We start from the raw sequence: 12,338 nt of genomic DNA, 5'->3' as shown, positions 1-12,338 counted from the left end.
GGGTTAGGCTCAGAACTGCGATTCAAGTTTGCACGTTGCGGCTCAAACGAATCGCAACAAGTTAATACACACAACGCCTTAAAGGCACTTTTAGGCATGATGTGAAAAAGAGCTCATCCAGCTTGCGCGGGTTAGGCTGAGAACTGCGATTCAAGTTCGCACATAGCGGCTAAAGCGAATCGCAACAAGTTAATACACACAAAGCCTTACAGGCACTTCTAGGCATGATGTGCATGACGCGGTCATCCAGCTTGCGCGGGTTAGGCTCAGAACTGCGATTCAAGTTTCCACGTAGCGGCTCAAACGAATCGCAACAAGTTAATACACACAAAGCCTTACAGGCACTTTTAGGCATGATGTGCAAAACGTGGTCATCCAGCTTGCGCGGGTTAGCCTCAGAACTGCGATTCAAGTTTGCACGTAGCGGCTCAAACGAATCGCAACAAGTTAATACACACAAAGCCTTACAGGCACTTCTAGGCATGATGTGCATAACGCGGTCATCCAGCTTGCGCGGGTTAGGCTCAGAACTGCGATTCAAGTTTGCACGTAGCGGCTCAAACGAATCGCAACAAGTTAATAGACACAACGCCTTAAAGGCACTTTTAGGCATGATGTGCAAAACGTGGTCATCCAGCTTGCGCGGGTTAGCCTCAGAACTGCGATTCAAGTTTGCACGTAGCGGCTCAAACGAATCGCAACAAGTTAATACACACAAAGCCTTACAGGCACTTCTAGGCATGATGTGCAAAACGTGGTCATCCAGCTTGCGCGGGTTAGGCTGAGAACTGCGATTCAAGTTCGCACATAGCGGCTAAAACGAATCGCAACAAGTTAATACACACAAAGCCTTACAGGCACTTTTAGGCATGATGTGAAAAAGAGGTCATCCAGCTTGCGCGGGTTAGGCTGAGAACTGCGATTCAAGTTCGCACATAGCGGCTAAAGCGAATCGCAACAAGTTAATACACACAAAGCCTTACAGGCACTTCTAGGCGTGATGTGCATAACGCGGTCATCCAGCTTGCGCGGGTTAGGCTGAGAACTGCGATTCAAGCTCACACATAGCGGCTAAAGCGAATCGCAACAAGTTAATACACACAAAGCCTTACAGGCACTTCTAGGCATGATGTGCATAACGCGGTCATCCAGCTTGCGCGGGTTAGGCTCAGAACTGCGATTCAAGTTTGCACGTAGCGGCTCAAACGAATCGCAACAAGTTAATACACACAACGCCTTACAGGCACTTTTAGGCATTATGTGCAAAACGCGGTCATCCAGCTTGCGCGGGTTAGCCTCAGAACTGCGATTCAAGTTTGCACGTAGCGGCTCAAACGAATCGCAACAAGTTAATACACACAACGCCTTAAAGGCATGATGTGCAAAACGTGGTCATCCAGCTTGCGCGGGTTAGGCTCAGAACTGCGATTCAAGTTTGCACGTAGCGGCTCAAACGAATCGCAACAAGTTAATACACACAACGCCTTACAGGCACTTTTAGGCATAATGTGCAAAACGTGGTCATCCAGCTTGCGCGGGTTAGGCTCAGAACTGCGAATCAAGTTTGCACGTAGCGGCTCAAACGAATCGCAACAAGTTAATACACACAAAGCCTTACAGGCACTTCTAGGCACGATGTGCATAACGCGGTCATCCAGATTGCGCGGGTTAGGCTCAGAACTGCGATTCAAGTTTGCACGTAGCGGGTCAAACGAATCGCAACAAGTTAATACACACAACGCCTTAAAGGCATGATGTGCAAAACGTGGTCATCCAGCTTGCGCGGGTTAGGCTCAGAACTGCGATTCAAGTTTGCACGTAGCGGCTCAAACGAACCGCAACAAGTTAATACACACAACGCCTTGAAGGCACTTTTAGGCATAATGTGCAAAACGTGGTCATCCAGCTTGCGCGGGTTAGGCTCAGAACTGCGATTCAAGTTTGCACGTAGCGGCTCAAACGAACCGCAACAAGTTAATACACTCAAAGCCTTACAGGCACTTCTAGGCATGATGTGCATAACGCGGTCATCCAGCTTCCGCGGGTTAGGCTCAGAACTGCGATTCAAGTTTGCACGTAGCGGCTCAAACGAATCGCAACAAGTTAATACACACAACGCCTTAAAGGCACTTCTAGGCATGATGTGCATAACGCGGTCATCCAGCTTGCGCGGGTTAGGCTCAGAACTGCGATTCAAGTTTGCACATAGTGGCTAAAGCGAATCGCAACAAGTTAATATACACAAAGCCTTACAGGCACTTCTAGGCATGATGTGCATAACGCGGTCATCCAGCTTGCGCGGGTTAGGCTCAGCACTGCGATTCAAGTTTGCACGTAGCGGCTCAAACGAATCGCAACAAGTTAATACACACAACGCCTTAAAGGCACTTTTAGGCATGATGTGCAAAACGTGGTCATCCAGCTTGCGCGGGTTAGGCTGAGAACTGCGATTCAAGTTCGCACATAGTGGCTAAAGCGAATCGCAACAAGTTAATATACACAAAGCCTTACAGGCACTTCTAGGCATGATGTGCATAACGCGGTCATCCAGCTTGCGCGGGTTAGGCTCAGCACTGCGATTCAAGTTTGCACGTAGCGGCTCAAACGAATCGCAACAAGTTAATACACACAACGCCTTAAAGGCACTTTTAGGCATGATGTGCAAAACGTGGTCATCCAGCTTGCGCGGGTTAGGCTCAGAACTGCGAATCAAGTTTGCACGTAGCGGCTCAAACGAATCGCAACAAGTTAATACACACAAAGCCTTACAGGCACTTCTAGGCATGATGTGCACAACGCGGTCATCCAGCTTGCGCGGGTTAGGCTCAGAACTGCGATTCAAGTTTGCACGTTGCGGCTCAAACGAATCGCAACAAGTTAATACACACAACGCCTTACAGGCACTTTTAGGCATTATGTGCAAAACGCGGTCATCCAGCTTGCGCGGGTTAGGCTCAGAACTGCGAATCAAGTTTGCACGTAGCGGCTCAAACGAATCGCAACAAGTTAATACACACAAAGCCTTACAGGCACTTCTAGGCACGATGTGCATAACGCGGTCATCCAGCTTGCGCGGGTTAGGCTCAGAACTGCGATTCAAGTTTGCACGTAGCGGGTCAAACGAATCGCAACAAGTTAATACACACAACGCCTTAAAGGCATGATGTGCAAAACGTGGTCATCCAGCTTGCGCGGGTTAGGCTCAGAACTGCGATTCAAGTTTGCACGTAGCGGCTCAAACGAACCGCAACAAGTTAATACACACAACGCCTTGAAGGCACTTTTAGGCATAATGTGCAAAACGTGGTCATCCAGCTTGCGCGGGTTAGGCTCAGAACTGCGATTCAAGTTTGCACGTAGCGGCTCAAACGAACCGCAACAAGTTAATACACTCAAAGCCTTACAGGCACTTCTAGGCATGATGTGCATAACGCGGTCATCCAGCTTCCGCGGGTTAGGCTCAGAACTGCGATTCAAGTTTGCACGTAGCGGCTCAAACGAATCGCAACAAGTTAATACACACAACGCCTTACAGGCACTTTTAGGCATTATGTGCAAAACGCGGTCATCCAGCTTGCGCGGGTTAGGCTCAGAACTGCGATTCAAGTTTGCACGTAGCGGCTCAAACGAATCGCAACAAGTTAATACACACAACGCCTTAAAGGCACTTTTAGGCATGATGTGAAAAAGAGCTCATCCAGCTTGCGCGGGTTAGGCTGAGAACTGCGATTCAAGTTCGCACATAGCGGCTAAAGCGAATCGCAACAAGTTAATACACACAAAGCCTTACAGGCACTTCTAGGCATGATGTGCATAACGCGGTCATCCAGCTTGCGCGGGTTAGGCTCAGAACTGCGATTCAAGTTTGCACGTTGCGGCTCAAACGAATCGCAACAAGTTAATACACACAACGCCTTAAAGGCACTTTTAGGCATGATGTGAAAAAGAGCTCATCCAGCTTGCGCGGGTTAGGCTGAGAACTGCGATTCAAGTTCGCACATAGCGGCTAAAGCGAATCGCAACAAGTTAATACACACAAAGCCTTACAGGCACTTCTAGGCATGATGTGCATGACGCGGTCATCCAGCTTGCGCGGGTTAGGCTCAGAACTGCGATTCAAGTTTCCACGTAGCGGCTCAAACAAATCGCAACAAGTTAATACACACAAAGCCTTACAGGCACTTTTAGGCATGATGTGCAAAACGTGGTCATCCAGCTTGCGCGGGTTAGCCTCAGAACTGCGATTCAAGTTTGCACGTAGCGGCTCAAACGAATCGCAACAAGTTAATACACACAAAGCCTTACAGGCACTTCTAGGCATGATGTGCATAACGCGGTCATCCAGCTTGCGCGGGTTAGGCTCAGAACTGCGATTCAAGTTTGCACGTAGCGGCTCAAACGAATCGCAACAAGTTAATAGACACAACGCCTTAAAGGCACTTTTAGGCATGATGTGCAAAACGTGGTCATCCAGCTTGCGCGGGTTAGCCTCAGAACTGCGATTCAAGTTTGCACGTAGCGGCTCAAACGAATCGCAACAAGTTAATACACACAAAGCCTTACAGGCACTTCTAGGCATGATGTGCAAAACGTGGTCATCCAGCTTGCGCGGGTTAGGCTGAGAACTGCGATTCAAGTTCGCACATAGCGGCTAAAACGAATCGCAACAAGTTAATACACACAAAGCCTTACAGGCACTTTTAGGCATGATGTGAAAAAGAGGTCATCCAGCTTGCGCGGGTTAGGCTGAGAACTGCGATTCAAGTTCGCACATAGCGGCTAAAGCGAATCGCAACAAGTTAATACACACAAAGCCTTACAGGCACTTCTAGGCGTGATGTGCATAACGCGGTCATCCAGCTTGCGCGGGTTAGGCTGAGAACTGCGATTCAAGCTCACACATAGCGGCTAAAGCGAATCGCAACAAGTTAATACACACAAAGCCTTACAGGCACTTCTAGGCATGATGTGCATAACGCGGTCATCCAGCTTGCGCGGGTTAGGCTCAGAACTGCGATTCAAGTTTGCACGTAGCGGCTCAAACGAATCGCAACAAGTTAATACACACAACGCCTTACAGGCACTTTTAGGCATTATGTGCAAAACGCGGTCATCCAGCTTGCGCGGGTTAGCCTCAGAACTGCGATTCAAGTTTGCACGTAGCGGCTCAAACGAATCGCAACAAGTTAATACACACAACGCCTTAAAGGCATGATGTGCAAAACGTGGTCATCCAGCTTGCGCGGGTTAGGCTCAGAACTGCGATTCAAGTTTGCACGTAGCGGCTCAAACGAATCGCAACAAGTTAATACACACAACGCCTTACAGGCACTTTTAGGCATTATGTGCATAACGCGGTCATCCAGCTTGCGCGGGTTTGCCTCAGAACTGCGATTCAAGTTTGCACGTAGCGGCTCAAACGAATCGCAACAAGTTAATACACACAACGCCTTAAAGGCATGATGTGCAAAACGTGGTCATCCAGCTTGCGCGGGTTAGGCTCAGAACTGCGATTCAAGTTTGCACGTAGCGGCTCAAACGAACCGCAACAAGTTAATACACACAACGCCTTGAAGGCACTTTTAGGCATAATGTGCAAAACGTGGTCATCCAGCTTGCGCGGGTTAGGCTCAGAACTGCGATTCAAGTTTGCACGTAGCGGCTCAAACGAACCGCAACAAGTTAATACACTCAAAGCCTTACAGGCACTTCTAGGCATGATGTGCATAACGCGGTCATCCAGCTTCCGCGGGTTAGGCTCAGAACTGCGATTCAAGTTTGCACGTAGCGGCTCAAACGAATCGCAACAAGTTAATACACACAACGCCTTAAAGGCACTTTTAGGCATGATGTGCAAAACGTGGTCATCCAGCTTGCGCGGGTTAGGCTCAGAACTGCGATTCAAGTTCGCACATAGTGGCTAAAGCGAATCGCAACAAGTTAATACACACAACGCCTTACAGGCACTTTTAGGCATGATGTGCAAAACGTGGTCATCCAGCTTGCGCGGGTTAGGCTGAGAACAGCGATTCAAGTTCGCACATAGCGGCTAAAGCGAATCGCAACAAGTTAATACACACAAAGCCTTACAGGCACTTCTAGGCATGATGTGCATGACGCGGTCATCCAGCTTGCGTGGGTTAGGCTCAGAACTGCGATTCAAGTTTGCACGTAGCGGCTCAAACGAATCGCAACAAGTTAATACACACAACGCCTTAAAGGCACTTTTAGGCATGATGTGAAAACGTGGTCATCCAGCTTGCGCGGGTTAGGCTCAGAACTGCGAATCAAGTTTGCACGTAGCGGCTCAAACGAATCGCAACAAGTTAATACACACAAAGCCTTACAGGCACTTCTAGGCACGATGTGCATAACGCGGTCATCCAGCTTGCGCGGGTTAGGCTCAGAACTGCGATTCAAGTTTGCACGTAGCGGCTCAAACGAATCGCAACAAGTTAATACACACAACGCCTTAAAGGCATGGTGTGCAAAACGTGGTCATCCAGCTTGCGCGGGTTAGGCTCAGAACTGCGATTCAAGTTTGCACGTAGCGGCTCAAACGAACCGCAACAAGTTAATACACACAACGCTTTGAAGGCACTTTTAGGCATAATGTGCAAAACGTGGTCATCCAGCTTGCGCGGGTTAGGCTCAGAACTGCGATTCAAGTTTGCACGTAGCGGCTCAAACGAACCGCAACAAGTTAATACACTCAAAGCCTTACAGGCACTTCTAGGCATGATGTGCATAACGCGGTCATCCAGCTTCCGCGGGTTAGGCTCAGAACTGCGATTCAAGTTTGCACGTAGCGGCTCAAACGAATCGCAACAAGTTAATACACACAACGCCTTAAAGGCACTTCTAGGCATGATGTGCATAACGCGGTCATCCAGCTTGCGCGGGTTAGGCTCAGAACTGCGATTCAAGTTTGCACATAGTGGCTAAAGCGAATCGCAACAAGTTAATATACACAAAGCCTTACAGGCACTTCTAGGCATGATGTGCATAACGCGGTCATCCAGCTTGCGCGGGTTAGGCTCAGCACTGCGATTCAAGTTTGCACGTAGCGGCTCAAACGAATCGCAACAAGTTGATACACACAACGCCTTAAAGGCACTTTTAGGCATGATGTGCAAAACGTGGTCATCCAGCTTGCGCGGGTTAGGCTGAGAACTGCGATTCAAGTTCGCACATAGTGGCTAAAGCGAATCGCAACAAGTTAATATACACAAAGCCTTACAGGCACTTCTAGGCATGATGTGCATAACGCGGTCATCCAGCTTGCGCGGGTTAGGCTCAGCACTGCGATTCAAGTTTGCACGTAGCGGCTCAAACGAATCGCAACAAGTTAATACACACAACGCCTTAAAGGCACTTTTAGGCATGATGTGCAAAACGTGGTCATCCAGCTTGCGCGGGTTAGGCTCAGAACTGCGAATCAAGTTTGCACGTAGCGGCTCAAACGAATCGCAACAAGTTAATACACACAAAGCCTTACAGGCACTTCTAGGCATGATGTGCATAACGCGGTCATCCAGCTTGCGCGGGTTAGGCTCAGAACTGCGATTCAAGTTTGCACGTTGCGGCTCAAACGAATCGCAACAAGTTAATACACACAACGCCTTACAGGCACTTTTAGGCATTATGTGCAAAACGCGGTCATCCAGCTTGCGCGGGTTAGGCTCAGAACTGCGATTCAAGTTTGCACGTAGCGGCTCAAACGAATCGCAACAAGTTAATACACACAACGCCTTAAAGGCACTTTTAGGCATGATGTGAAAAAGAGCTCATCCAGCTTGCGCGGGTTAGGCTGAGAACTGCGATTCAAGTTCGCACATAGCGGCTAAAGCGAATCGCAACAAGTTAATACACACAAAGCCTTACAGGCACTTCTAGGCATGATGTGCATGACGTGGTCATCCAGCATGCGCGGGTTAGGCTCAGAACTGCGAATCAAGTTTGCACGTAGCGGCTCAAACGAATCGCAACAAGTTAATACACTCAAAGCCTTACAGGCACTTCTAGGCATGATGTGCATAACGCCGTCATCCAGCTTGCGCGGGTTAGGCTCAGAACTGCGATTCAAGTTTGCACGTAGCGGCTCAAACGAATCGCAACAAGTTAATACACACAACCACTTAAACGCATGATGTGCAAAACGTGGTCATCCAGCTTGCGCGGGTTAGGCTCAGAACTGCGATTCGTTTGCACGTAGCGGCTCAAACGAACCGCAACAAGTTAATACACACAACGCCTTAAAGGCACTTTTAGGCATGATGTGCAAAACGTGGTCATCCAGCTTGCGCGGGTTAGGCTCACTCTGCGATTCAAGTTTGTACGTAGCGGCTCAAACGAACCGCAACAAGTTAATACACTCAAAGCCTTACAGGCACTTCTAGGCATGATGTGCATAACTCGGTCATCCAGCTTCCGCGGGTTAGGCTCAGAACTGCGATTCAAGTTTGCACGTAGCGGCTCGAACGAATCGCAACAAGTTAATACACACAACGCCTTAAAGGGACTTTTAGGCATGATGTGCAAAACGTGGTCATCCAGCTTGCGCGGGTTAGGCTCAGAACTGCGATTCAAGTTCGCACATAGTGGCTAAAGCGAATCGCAACAAGTTAATACACACAACGCCTTACAGGCACTTTTAGGCATGATGTGCAAATAGGCGTCACTCAAGCTGCGCGGGTTAGGTACAGAACTGCGATTCAAGTTCGCACATAGCGGCTAAAGCGAATCGCAACAAGTTAATACACACAAAGCCTTACAGGCACTTCTAGGCATGATTTGCATAACGCTGTCACCCAGCTTGCGCGGGTTAGGCTCAGAACTGCGATTCAAGTTTGCACGTAGCGGCTCAAACGAATCGCAACAAGTTAATACACACAACGCCTTACAGGCACTTTTAGGCATTATGTGCAAAACGTGGTCATCCAGCTTGCGCGGGTTAGGCTGAGAACTGCGATTCAAGTTCGCACATAGCGGCTAAAGCGAATCGCAACAAGTTAATACACACAAAGCCTTACAGGCACTTTTAGGCATGATGTGAAAAACGAGGTCATCCAGCTTGCGCGGGTTAGGCTGAGAACTGCGATTCAAGTTCGCACATAGCGGCTAAAGCGAATCGCAACAAGTTAATACACACAAAGCCTTACAGGCACTTCTAGGCATGATGTGCATAACGCGGTCGTCCAGCTTGCGCGGGTTAGGCTCAGAACTGCGATTCAAGTTTGCACGTAGCGGCTCAAACGAATCGCAACAAGTTAATACACACAACGCCTTAAAGGCACTTTTAGGCATGATGTGCAAAACGTGGTCATCCAGCTTGCGCGGGTTAGCCTCAGAACTGCGATTCAAGTTTGCACGTAGCGGCTCAAACGAATCGCAACAAGTTAATACACACAAAGCCTTACAGGCACTTCTAGGCATGATGTGCATAACGCGGTCATCCAGCTTGCGCGGGTTAGGCTCAGAACTGCGATTCAAGTTTGCACGTAGCGGCTCAAACGAATCGCAACAAGTTAATAGACACAACGCCTTAAAGGCACTTTTAGGCATGATGTGCAAAACGTGGTCATCCAGCTTGCGCGGGTTAGCCTCAGAACTGCGATTCAAGTTTGCACGTAGCGGCTCAAACGAATCGCAACAAGTTAATACACACAAAGCCTTACAGGCACTTCTCGGCATGATGTGCAAAACGTGGTCATCCAGCTTGCGCGGGTTAGGCTGAGAACTGCGATTCAAGTTCGCACATAGCGGCTAAAGCGAATCGCAACAAGTTAATACACGCAAAGCCTTACAGGCACTTTTAGGCATGATGTGAAAAAGAGGTCATCCAGCTTGCGCGGGTTAGGCTGAGAACTGCGATTCAAGTTCGCACATAGCGGCTAAAGCGAATCGCAACAAGTTAATACACACAAAGCCTTACAGGCACTTCTAGGCATGATTTGCATAACGCGGTCATCCAGCTTGCGCGGGTTAGGCTGAGAACTGCGATTCAAGTTCGCACATAGCGGCTAAAGCGAATCGCAACAAGTTAATACACACAACGCCTTAAAGGCACTTTTAGGCATGATGTGCAAAACGTGGTCATCCAGCTTGCGCGGGTTAGGCTCAGCACTGCGATTCAAGTTTGCACGTAGCGGCTCAAACGAATCGCAACAAGTTAATACACACAACGCCTTAAAGGCACTTTTAGGCATGATGTGCAAAACGTGGTCATCCAGCTTGCGCGGGTTAGGCTCAGAACTGCGAATCAAGTTTGCACGTAGCGGCTCAAACGAATCGCAACAAGTTAATACACACAAAGCCTTACAGGCACTTCTAGGCATGATGTGCATAACGCGGTCATCCAGCTTGCGCGGGTTAGGCTCAGAACTGCGATTCAAGTTTGCACGTTGCGGCTCAAACGAATCGCAACAAGTTAATACACACAACGCCTTACAGGCACTTTTAGGCATTATGTGCAAAACGCGGTCATCCAGCTTGCGCGGGTTAGGCTCAGAACTGCGAATCAAGTTTGCACGTAGCGGCTCAAACGAATCGCAACAAGTTAATACACACAAAGCCTTACAGGCACTTCTAGGCACGATGTGCATAACGCGGTCATCCAGCTTGCGCGGGTTAGGCTCAGAACTGCGATTCAAGTTTGCACGTAGCGGGTCAAACGAATCGCAACAAGTTAATACACACAACGCCTTAAAGGCATGATGTGCAAAACGTGGTCATCCAGCTTGCGCGGGTTAGGCTCAGAACTGCGATTCAAGTTTGCACGTAGCGGCTCAAACGAACCGCAACAAGTTAATACACACAACGCCTTGAAGGCACTTTTAGGCATAATGTGCAAAACGTGGTCATCCAGCTTGCGCGGGTTAGGCTCAGAACTGCGATTCAAGTTTGCACGTAGCGGCTCAAACGAACCGCAACAAGTTAATACACTCAAAGCCTTACAGGCACTTCTAGGCATGATGTGCATAACGCGGTCATCCAGCTTCCGCGGGTTAGGCTCAGAACTGCGATTCAAGTTTGCACGTAGCGGCTCAAACGAATCGCAACAAGTTAATACACACAACGCCTTAAAGGCACTTCTAGGCATGATGTGCATAACGCGGTCATCCAGCTTGCGCGGGTTAGGCTCAGAACTGCGATTCAAGTTTGCACGTAGTGGCTAAAGCGAATCGCAACAAGTTAATATACACAAAGCCTTACAGGCACTTCTAGGCATGATGTGCATAACGCGGTCATCCAGCTTGCGCGGGTTAGGCTCAGCACTGCGATTCAAGTTTGCACGTAGCGGCTCAAACGAATCGCAACAAGTTAATACACACAACGCCTTAAAGGCACTTTTAGGCATGATGTGCAAAACGTGGTCATCCAGCTTGCGCGGGTTAGGCTCAGAACTGCGAATCAAGTTTGCACGTAGCGGCTCAAACGAATCGCAACAAGTTAATACACACAAAGCCTTACAGGCACTTCTAGGCATGATGTGCATAACGCGGTCATCCAGCTTGCGCGGGTTAGGCTCAGAACTGCGATTCAAGTTTGCACGTTGCGGCTCAAACGAATCGCAACAAGTTAATACACACAACGCCTTACAGGCACTTTTAGGCATTATGTGCAAAACGCGGTCATCCAGCTTGCGCGGGTTAGGCTCAGAACTGCGATTCAAGTTTGCACGTAGCGGCTCAAACGAATCGCAACAAGTTAATACACACAACGCCTTAAAGGCACTTTTAGGCATGATGTGAAAAAGAGCTCATCCAGCTTGCGCGGGTTAGGCTGAGAACTGCGATTCAAGTTCGCACATAGCGGCTAAAGCGAATCGCAACAAGTTAATACACACAAAGCCTTACAGGCACTTCTAGGCATGATGTGCATGACGCGGTCATCTAGCTTGCGCGGGTTAGGCTCAGAACTGCGATTCAAGTTTCCACGTAGCGGCTCAAACGAATCGCAACAAGTTAATACACACAAAACCTTACAGGCACTTTTAGGCATGATGTGCAAAACGTGGTCATCCAGCTTGCGCGGGTTAGCCTCAGAACTGCGATTCAAGTTTGCACGTAGCGGCTCAAACGAATCGCAACAAGTTAATACACACAAAGCCTTACAGGCACTTCTAGGCATGATGTGCATAACGCGGTCATCCAGCTTGCGCGGGTTAGGCTCAGAACTGCGATTCAAGTTTGCACGTAGCGGCTCAAACGAATCGCAACAAGTTAATAGACACAACGCCTTAAAGGCACTTTTAGGCATGATGTGCAAAACGTGGTCATCCAGCTTGCGCGGGTTAGCCTCAGAACTGCGATTCAAGTTTGCACGTAGCGGCTCAA

This window comes from Amblyomma maculatum, unplaced genomic scaffold (assembly GCF_055883805.1).
Source record: "Amblyomma maculatum isolate TAMU_Amacu unplaced genomic scaffold, ASM5588380v1 scaffold_15, whole genome shotgun sequence".
In the NCBI taxonomy this organism is placed as follows: Eukaryota; Metazoa; Arthropoda; class Arachnida; order Ixodida; family Ixodidae; genus Amblyomma; species Amblyomma maculatum.
This window is presented reverse-complemented; position numbering follows the sequence as displayed.